Genomic DNA, 9233 nt, shown 5'->3' with positions numbered 1-9233 from the left:
TATCCCCGTGGGGAAGAGACAAAAAATGAGCATTTCTCTGGGGACTAAGTGGCTGAACAGCCACCGTGACACAAGGGGGGACATGCTCCGGGAGGCTGAGATTTGGGGCATGCTGCAGCCTCTGGCTGAAATCGCAGTTCTTTACAAGGAGCAAAGAGGGATCCTCTAGGAGCCTGACTCAATGGCCTTGAGGCAAATACCTTTCATCAGAGACCAGCCTGAAAGGTCCTTGAGATCAAAAGAGGCTTGTACTGATCCCAGTGTGCTTCTACTCAGAGATTAAGGTTTCATATGCTAAGGATAGGTCAGACCTGTCAAAGCATTCCTGGCAGCAGCATCCTCATATCCAAGGGTTTGAGAAGTTAGACCTCGAGTTAAAAGGATTTAAACCCATGTCTCCCATCCCACATGACACTGCAGAGCACGCTGGGGCTCAAAGGGATGATCTCATTCCCTCCTGCTGAAGCTGTTCCACTTCACATAGATTAATTAAGTATTGATGCAAGTATTGATTACTCCTGTGCTACGTATTGGAAAACTTATCCTCAGCCTTTGGTGGGCATTTTTCCATCCCTCTATAATTAGATACCATGGCAGATACTCTTACCCCAGTGGAGGTGATGCTGGACCGTCACGGCATCCTGTAGGTCAGGCCTTGGGCTCATAAGCAAGGTGGTGAGAGGAGGTAAAGGAGGAAGGCACTGCCTGGGAGGGTCAGCAGCCAGTGCAGTGTCACCAGCAGAGTCCAAATCGAGGACTGCAGCTGCAGGCTTGCATTGGAGAGCAGTAAGAGCCCAAGAGAGGCAGATCCTCTGTGTGCATTATTCCTGTGCATTGGAAATCACTGACTAGGAGCAGAAGGATCCTGGATAGGGTGCTCCTAAGGAGAAGGCTCCTCTGGCACTGTGATTCTGAGAGTGATTTCTTTCAAGCTGCATGTTGGCCTCCAGTGTGCAGATATAGGCAGCAGTGCAAAGGACTGTCAAGTGCTTGCAGAGAGCATTGAATGCCAGCCAGAGAGCTGGTGGAGTCACCATCCCTGGAGATGTTCAAGAGCCATGGAGATGTGGCACTGACAGATGTGGTCTGTGGGCATGATGGTGGTAGGATGATGATCTTAGAGGTGGTAGGTGATCTTAGAGGTCTTTCCAACCTTAATGATTCTACAATTCTATGATTCTATGTTTATGAAGCCATCATGTTAGCCACATCTGCAGTGGGAATGTGGATACACCTGGTGTGTGGTTTCTTCAGTTTCTTCTGGTCCTTCCCAGGTTTTGCTCTGAATCACAGGTGTAAAATCACAGAGCCATTTTCAGCAGAAACTTTTGCCTCTCAAATCAAAGCAGTCTACAAATGCAATGATTTCATACTTACGAGGCAAAACTAAAAGGGAAATGCTGTTTTGTTTAAAATAGTTACAGGGACTTTTGGTCAGAAGTAGATTTTCCAAGGACACTGCAAGTAAGGTACATCGATACTGGAGGTGAATCTGCTTAGCCTGCTCCTGGAGGGTGGCGGTAACCTGAACCGAGGTTCTGCCCCACTGTCACTGATAAGCTCTTGGGTTTTTGAGAACCTTTGCAGGGCAGTGTACCAACACCACTCACTGGCATAGGACGCTTTCTGTTCAGAAATAGGAAGTAAACAATAGATCAGATAAGAGCTGTCACATGTTATCCATGAACAGTGAAAACAAAACTTAAAAATCAAATAGGACAGGTTTTCGTAACATAATGTAACCTGAAGCTCTACTGTTTGTCAATACGGGCGTTCTTGACTATTGATGCTGGAGGAAACAACTGAAATAGCTTGCTATTTATCAGCCACTTTGCAGGGTGAATATTTGCACATTCCAGAGCTTTTTTTTCTGTTTTCTTTTTTTCCCTGAAATCAACTGAAAAGTGCATGATTTCTCACTAACAGCATTGCCGGTTTCTGTGATTCTGCCAGAATCAATAGATTCCAGCAATGCCTTTGATGTGGAGATGTGTTAGTGAAGCAAACTGACTGTGGTCTGTTTTTAATGCTTTCAGTGTGCATGTTCTCACTGGTGAAGAGTGGAGAGAGGGAGATAAAACAAGAACACAAAACGCACTTCACATGACACCTTATCCTACCCAGAAGCAGAGGAGCACTTACACCTCACAGTTTGTCTTTGAATGGTGCTTCTGTCAACAGTTTAAAGTAACATTGCCTAAAGTGGCATTTATCTTTGGGGCTATCTATCAGATTCCTTTCTAATTTTGTTACGTGCGTGTTCCTTGCTGTTTATGCCGTACATGGTTAAAGGGGATCTTTGTTGCTCCTCCTGTGGGTTACGGCAAGGTCAGGACTTAGCACTGTACATCCTTTCACCTCCTGAATGTCGGACATTCAGTCTCAAAGACTCTGTCACAGAAGGGGAAAGGCACCTACAAGGATGCCTTCTCTGCCGGCTGCCCATAAGGTTACCTTCTGCACACAAAGCTGGCCATGCTGGAAGCCTTTTCTGGAAGCCTGCCCCAAGCTCTGCCGTGCAAGAATGAGGTTATGTATGGTTGCAGGCAGAAACAAGCCAGTTTCTTCCTGCTTTAGGCTGATGTTTAAAGCTTGGTTAGAAGGATTTATCCTCACATTGACCTGTCACTGGGCCTTCTGAAGAGCCGAGGCAACTGAGGCTCTGGGACAGCCTGGTGATGGGTCCAGGCATGGCCAAGGGTTGCATGAGGCATCTGTCAACCCACTGCCCAATGTTCTTGCTCCCATAAGCATACTGGACTGTCTCTTTTGCTGAACTACACAGTAACTGCACAGAAATAATGTACACTGCTTCACTTTACTGCATTTCAATCTTCCACTAAATCCAGAAGGTGAATCTCCGCTTAGGTGGTCAGTGCATGAGAGTTGATTTACCTAAAGTTATGGAGGGGAGTCTTGTGATTTAGGTAATCATTATTTTCTTTGTTCTGTCCTGTCAGCCAAACTTAGGTGACAAACAACATCTAGCAGTTCTAGTGCAGTATAGTGTCAAGGAGGCTGTCCTTCCTCCCAGGGAAGGAGAAAGGCTCACACGACCTCCCTGTGGCTACCAGTAAGAGCAGTAAGGTGCCTTAGGAGGCAATGTCCTGTCTCCTGCTGCTGTTTGAGGGAGAAGGCCTTGGCCTTAGTAACAACAGCCCCAGCCATGCTGGGGAACAGCTAGGTAGAGGTAGAGCAAGCCCACCCTTTGTCCAACATACACAGAGCTGTGTCTCTGCAGTCATTTCATCTCCAGTAAAAATGCTGTCGTCTATCTCTGAGATTCAAAAAGCAAAAAATTAAGTTGCACCAATGGCAGTTTCCCTGTTTAGTGATCCGATGGGAATTACGAGTCAGAGAAATACCAATCCTCTATCGGGAGACAGAGGAATAACCAGGCCCAACATAAGGTCTGAATAAACAAACTAAGAGAAAAGAGAAACATCATGCATGGCCAAAAACCTGAATGTTCCTCAGCAATCAGAGCTTCTCTACCTCCTTGAAGGACTGTGAGAGACTGATTGATTCCTCTGGTTGCAAGACAGCGGGTGAGGGGAGAGCACTCTTAATTCCTCTGACCCCAAGTGCTGAGCAGTCATGATTTGAATCTCATGAATTTCAGGAGGAGCCTGACAGAAACAAAGGGCTCCTTTGCTGTCTACAATGCATGAACAGCTGTTCAAGAAGAGAAGGAGTGGGTGAGTCTGCCATAAAAGTCATCCCTAGATTTTTGGGAATTTCTGGCAGTTGATTCACTTTCTATACTGCAGCTGTCCGAGCAAGGCTGAATGCAAATGCACACTCCCCTATCTCACATAGAAACCTGGAAATCTGATAGAAAAGGCAAAATTAACACTAGCTTACCCAAATTGAATTTAATGAAGTTAATCCTTCTGATTTACTCCCTTGAAGCCAGGAAAATAACCAAAACCTTTATGCAGAATCAATTTGGCCATGTTATAGTTTTGTAACAACAGAACAGATAAATGAATACCCATAAAACCAGGGATGAATGTCTGTGAGTGAAGGAACAACTTTATGCAGAAACAGTCAAGTGCTGGGTTGGTTTACAACCGTGAACCAAAAGAGACAACATCACCATTGGCAGCACCTCTCCAACAGAGATCTTCTGTTCTGACACATTTCACATTGGCACTAAGGTCAGCTGGAACAAATTAATGACTGGCATTACTGGCCAAATAGCAAGTGAGCTTGGACATCCCCAACCCATATCCACCTGCATAGGATAAAATCCCCAGCAATTTCATTCCTAAGTGCAGTAGGCTCCAAAAGCTTGTAAGAGCCCCTGAAATCTGGCAGCGGTCAGTTTCAAAAAAGAAAAAAAGCTCTGGAATGTGCCCCGACAAAAGGGAATGGCCATTATTTTGTGTTTATCTTTAGGAGATATGTTCTGGGGAGGAATAGCAGCCTTTATCCTACATGAACAGTATCAGGAGGTTTTTCTCAGACTTTTGAAATGTCTATGTGCCTGCTGGTGTGCATACGCGGGTGTGTAATCGTGCCTTTGTTCAGAGCGGGATATAGAGCAAGGCACATCTCTATTAAGGACAAGGTCACTCATGAAGGACTTTTTTATCTTTCCTTGACCACAGTAAACATTTAAGGACTGTGAGAACTTTCTTCACAACTTCTGTGCCTGGAGAGGACACAATTCAGGAAGAACAATTGCAAGGGAGAGTCGCCCCTGTGGACAGCCTTGCCCCACCGGCGCTCCTTCCTACTGCTGTGCCAGTGGGCAAATCTCTGCTGCGGCAACTCTGTGGGAAGTGGCTTTTGTTACCTCCTCCATCCTCCAGGAGAGCCAAGGCAGCATTTTATTGCAGCCATGTGCAGCTGAGGGGGATGGCTTTCTGTGGGAACTCTGAGGAGGATGGGCTCAAACACTGTGCCGCTGCATGCTTGGGGCTTGTAGGAAGGAGAGCGATGGGAATCAATAAACAGAGCAAGAGGATGAACGCATGTGTTCGTGCTCTCTGGAAATCCCCAGGCTGCCAGTGCAGCCTGCCTAGGGAAGAGTTAAAAGCAGTGCCTGGAAAGTTTGGCCAGATGACTTCCTGATGGAGTTTATACAAGTATAGCGTGCGCAAGGACGTATGTGCCTACGTGCCACTTCTCCCGGAGCAGCCTGAGCTGAGCAGGGGGAGGAAAGAAAATAATGAAAACATTGCAGATGGGACCAGCCTGAGAATAAGCGCCTGATGAGTGTGCAGGGTCTCTTATCACAGCCCTCTCATCACAAACACACCTGACAAATGTGAATGGTGCCTCCCCTGGCAAACAGCACAAGCATGGGAACAGAGGGAGGGGAGAGGCCGGAAGGAATGCTGGCACAGGGTATTCACAGCACCCCACACCAACTGCCAGTTGTTCAGCTCTCAGGACAGCCCCAGCAGTCAGGAAGACCATGCACTCATTTGCAGTTGGTCGGATGCCAAGATGATGCAGGGGTGGTGGTAGGGTGGTGCCAGGATGATGCCAAGGACACGTGGGGGTGATGCCTGTGGGTGCAGTCTGGACATGTGATATTATTCGGGTACATACACGGGAGTTGGTGTCATACAACACAGCCTGAATCAGCAAAACACTGATACTGGATTGTTAGCCTGGGTTGTACAAACCCATGCAGGACACTGGTACTCCGCCTGTCCACTTTTCTTCCACAGTTATACATGTGCCACTTAGATGACAAACCCACAGGGTTACCTTGGTACTTTCAACTCCTGAGGCAGAGCTGCCATGAGGGAAAAGGTCTTGCATCTGCACAGAACCTTTATTCTCCCCACTACAGTTCCTTTTAGGGAAGAGTTTTCTGAGATATCTGGAGATGGCTTCAGTCTCCTAGTAGCTGGCTACCCTACATCTCTTTCAGCCTAGGCTCCTGGTACTGCCTGTGGCAGCAGGAATTAGCTGTCTCAGCCAAGGGAATAGTAGTTCATGCAGTGATTTATGACACACATTTTGTAGCACCGTACTCCAATTTTGGTTTAGGTTTAAGACTTCAATACTGCAGCTCTGTGGAAGAGGAGGTCTCATCTAAGATATCTCAGCACAAGTATTAGGGCAGCACAAAGCTGACCCAGGACCCAAGGTGACTTTTGGCCAGGGGAGCCTCAACTGCCTCAAGACTGAGTCTGTATTGCAGTGAGCTGCATGGCAGCCTTCACCGCCTCCCAGAAAAAAGGAGCAAGGAGTTAGGGACAAACCAAGGACTGTGTGCAATGGCCTGGTTGATGAACTGGCCTGTTCTAGGCAGGTCAGCAAGAAGGCAAGCTCTGAATTTTGCAGCAGATCAACCTTACTCTTAATTATGTCATTCCTCTTGAGCATGTCATTTCTCCTGCTTCAGAGCAGGGTGAGAGGGCACAGTCTATGAAAAGATTAAGTGTCAGTCCCTTTAGGGATGCTTAGTCAGTGAACCCGTGCTTCTCTGCTTCTCATTACATACTTTCAACCTGCTGTCATTCAACAATCTTGTGGAAGATGTACAAGTTTGTGCTGTCTCAGAAACGTTTGCTTGTTCATTGCAGCTTTACCTGGAGGTGATGCTTTGTGCAGAGTGAATCTCTCACTGATACCACAGCTAATTGCATCAGGGGGTCCAAGGGAAGGTTTTCCAAAGTGCTACCACTAAAATCTAGCCTGCTATCCCAGAGTCAAGACAAGCTACTGACAGACACAATGTTATCACCAGTAACTAAAAAGCTGCAGATATAGTTTAGACAATGACAAGAGGCACAAATTTAAAAAAGAAAACAACAGAACACAATTCCTTTCCCAAGTGCTGTGCTTACAAAGGAAAGTAAGACGTGTAAATAGTAGAAATTCACTAAGACATCAATTTCTTTCAGATCACAGTGCTATTACTGAATCCTATTATTTGATCATCTAGACTCTGGAAGTCATGCTATTTTATTTGTACACCTCCCTCTTGTGTTTTGTTTTTGTGTTGTTTTTTTTTTTTATTGGGCCCATGAATTTATTATCTTTGACTAACGTAATTATCTTTGACTAAAGTAATTACAAATCCTAAATTCTTGGCTTCAATTTTCTGGAAGGCATTTTGACTTACTCTCTCTGTTTTTTGGATATTCCCACCTATCAACCTTCTATTAAAGGTGCTGTCATATCAATCTTTTTTCTCTATCACCTCTCAAACAAACTGTTTTTTGTTACAGTACAGAGTGCAGATAAGAGAATTAAGAGGAAGAAACGTTGCTGTTCTGCATTGGTAGCAAGAAGCTTGCTGAGGATATGAAGCCAGGGAGATAATTCTTGCTGCAGCAGCAGATTCAGAACTGTTTTTAGACCTCTTTGTATTTCCCTCTCTCTAAAAGCTAGCACAGACTCAAATCAGGATAATCAGGACTAAGGTGAAGTGGGATACTGGAGAATAAGTGATTTCACCTTAACACAGGAATTTCACACCAAATTGCCTCCGACTTGATCTGAGCTATTAAAGAACAGAGCTGCTTACCTGTGTGTGGTAAGTGTGTGGCATGGGGCACTCAGCCTGCACTGTGCTGTAACCAGCAGAGTCCCTGCCCTGGGCTGCTGCCGAGGCACAGTACTGGGAGCACAGAGTGTGGCACAGACCTGTAGCCCAGCAACCACAGCAGTGGCCCTGTTTGAATGGGAAGGATGGGCAGCCCCAAACACTGCAGGAATTCAGACCAGATTTATTGCTATGAATCCAATCAATCTTTCATAAGAAACAAGCTCCCTTTTCAAAGAGAAAAGTGACTTCAGGTCAAATACTTTCATCCAAAGAAACATAAAATAAAGAATAGTTCAAGTTAGATGGCATCCTGCGTGGTTTACCGGCAGTCTCTTGGTCTGGGGGAGGGATGCAACTTCCTGCACAGTTCAAAGGCCAGCAAGCACTGCCACCACACCACATGGTCATGAATCGACACCAGGCCACATTACATGGGAGCATGCCAGACAAAAAAGGTCATACCCTCCATACCCACTTGCCGCAGTGACAGAGTAGGTCTCTCTACATGGCACTGTGTCTGCTTTGTTCTGAAGAACGCCTGCCCAGGCTCAGCTGTCCCCCACACAGGGCAGATGTCACCTGAGTCCCCTGCAGCAGCTGTGTCCCAGCTGGTAATCTCTGTGCAGGCAGCAGGGCTTATTTCTTAGAAAGAGGAAGAACGCAATGCTCTGGGTACGGCTGGCCAGTACTGGTTGTTTCACAAATGCCAGACCCACGTGAACTGCCTGCGGATGGAGAATGGCCACTGACATCCCCTACAGGACTTCTCCTGTGTACTTCTCCCAGGGACTGGCACAGTGGCAGTATCTGGCAGTGCCTCCGCAGAGACAACCAGTCACATTTGTGTCCTTCCTACCTGGTTCAAATGTCTGTACCCTTGCAGGCACCAGCTCTCTGTGAGACAAATCCATTAACCTATGGTTTTAGCGGGGGCTAATTTTGCCCTACTGGATGATGCTTTGCTGTTGGGCAGCAAGGACATTTGGCAGAGCCCAGGACTGTTCTTGTTCCCATCATGCTCTGATGAGCAACTTGCTTGTGACTTGCAGACTCAAATGCCTCAGTTTCCCCCTCTGTATCTAAAAGGGAGCAGAATTTGAAAAGGCACCTTCCCTTTTCTTTATGAAGTTCTTTGATACAGAGATCTAAAGAACAACACAAGAGCTAACGTTGACCTATACTTTCCTTTACTGCATCCAGACCTATTTAGCGCCTATTTATGGCAACCTGGTCATTAGCACTATAAGAACCAACTCAGAACAAAGAAAGCTTTAAACCACTGAATTGGGGTGTGCCAAGCTGTCAGAACAGCTATTGTACATTACTTTCCTCCTTGCCCTATCAAAAGACAAAAGCTTCATTTGATGATTGAAGACAAAGAGAAACCAGAATGGTGATGGGATCTCCTGCAAAACATGGAACTCCACATTTCCTAAAACCCACATTTCTCCTTTTCCAGCTCACTGCTCACTTTCCTTAGACTTTCTGTTCCACATGGGGAACAGAGCAGGGCTCTTCCAGTCAGTCCTGGGCTGTTATTCCTGTAATATCAGAAAAGCTTGTGATTTGGGCTTCTTGTTGCTGTTGTTGCTCTGTTTTCAGATAAATGGCTGAGCAGGCAGTTGATGTGAGATATGGACAGCCTCTTTGTCATGCAGGGAGCTGCTGCCACTTGCTGGCATCCTGTCATGTACAAGCAAAAAGGATTTTTCAGTCT

This window comes from Tympanuchus pallidicinctus, unplaced genomic scaffold, assembly GCF_026119805.1.
Source record: "Tympanuchus pallidicinctus isolate F22 unplaced genomic scaffold, pur_lepc_1.0 scaffold14, whole genome shotgun sequence".
Lineage (NCBI taxonomy): Eukaryota > Metazoa > Chordata > Aves > Galliformes > Phasianidae > Tympanuchus > Tympanuchus pallidicinctus.
This window is presented reverse-complemented; position numbering follows the sequence as displayed.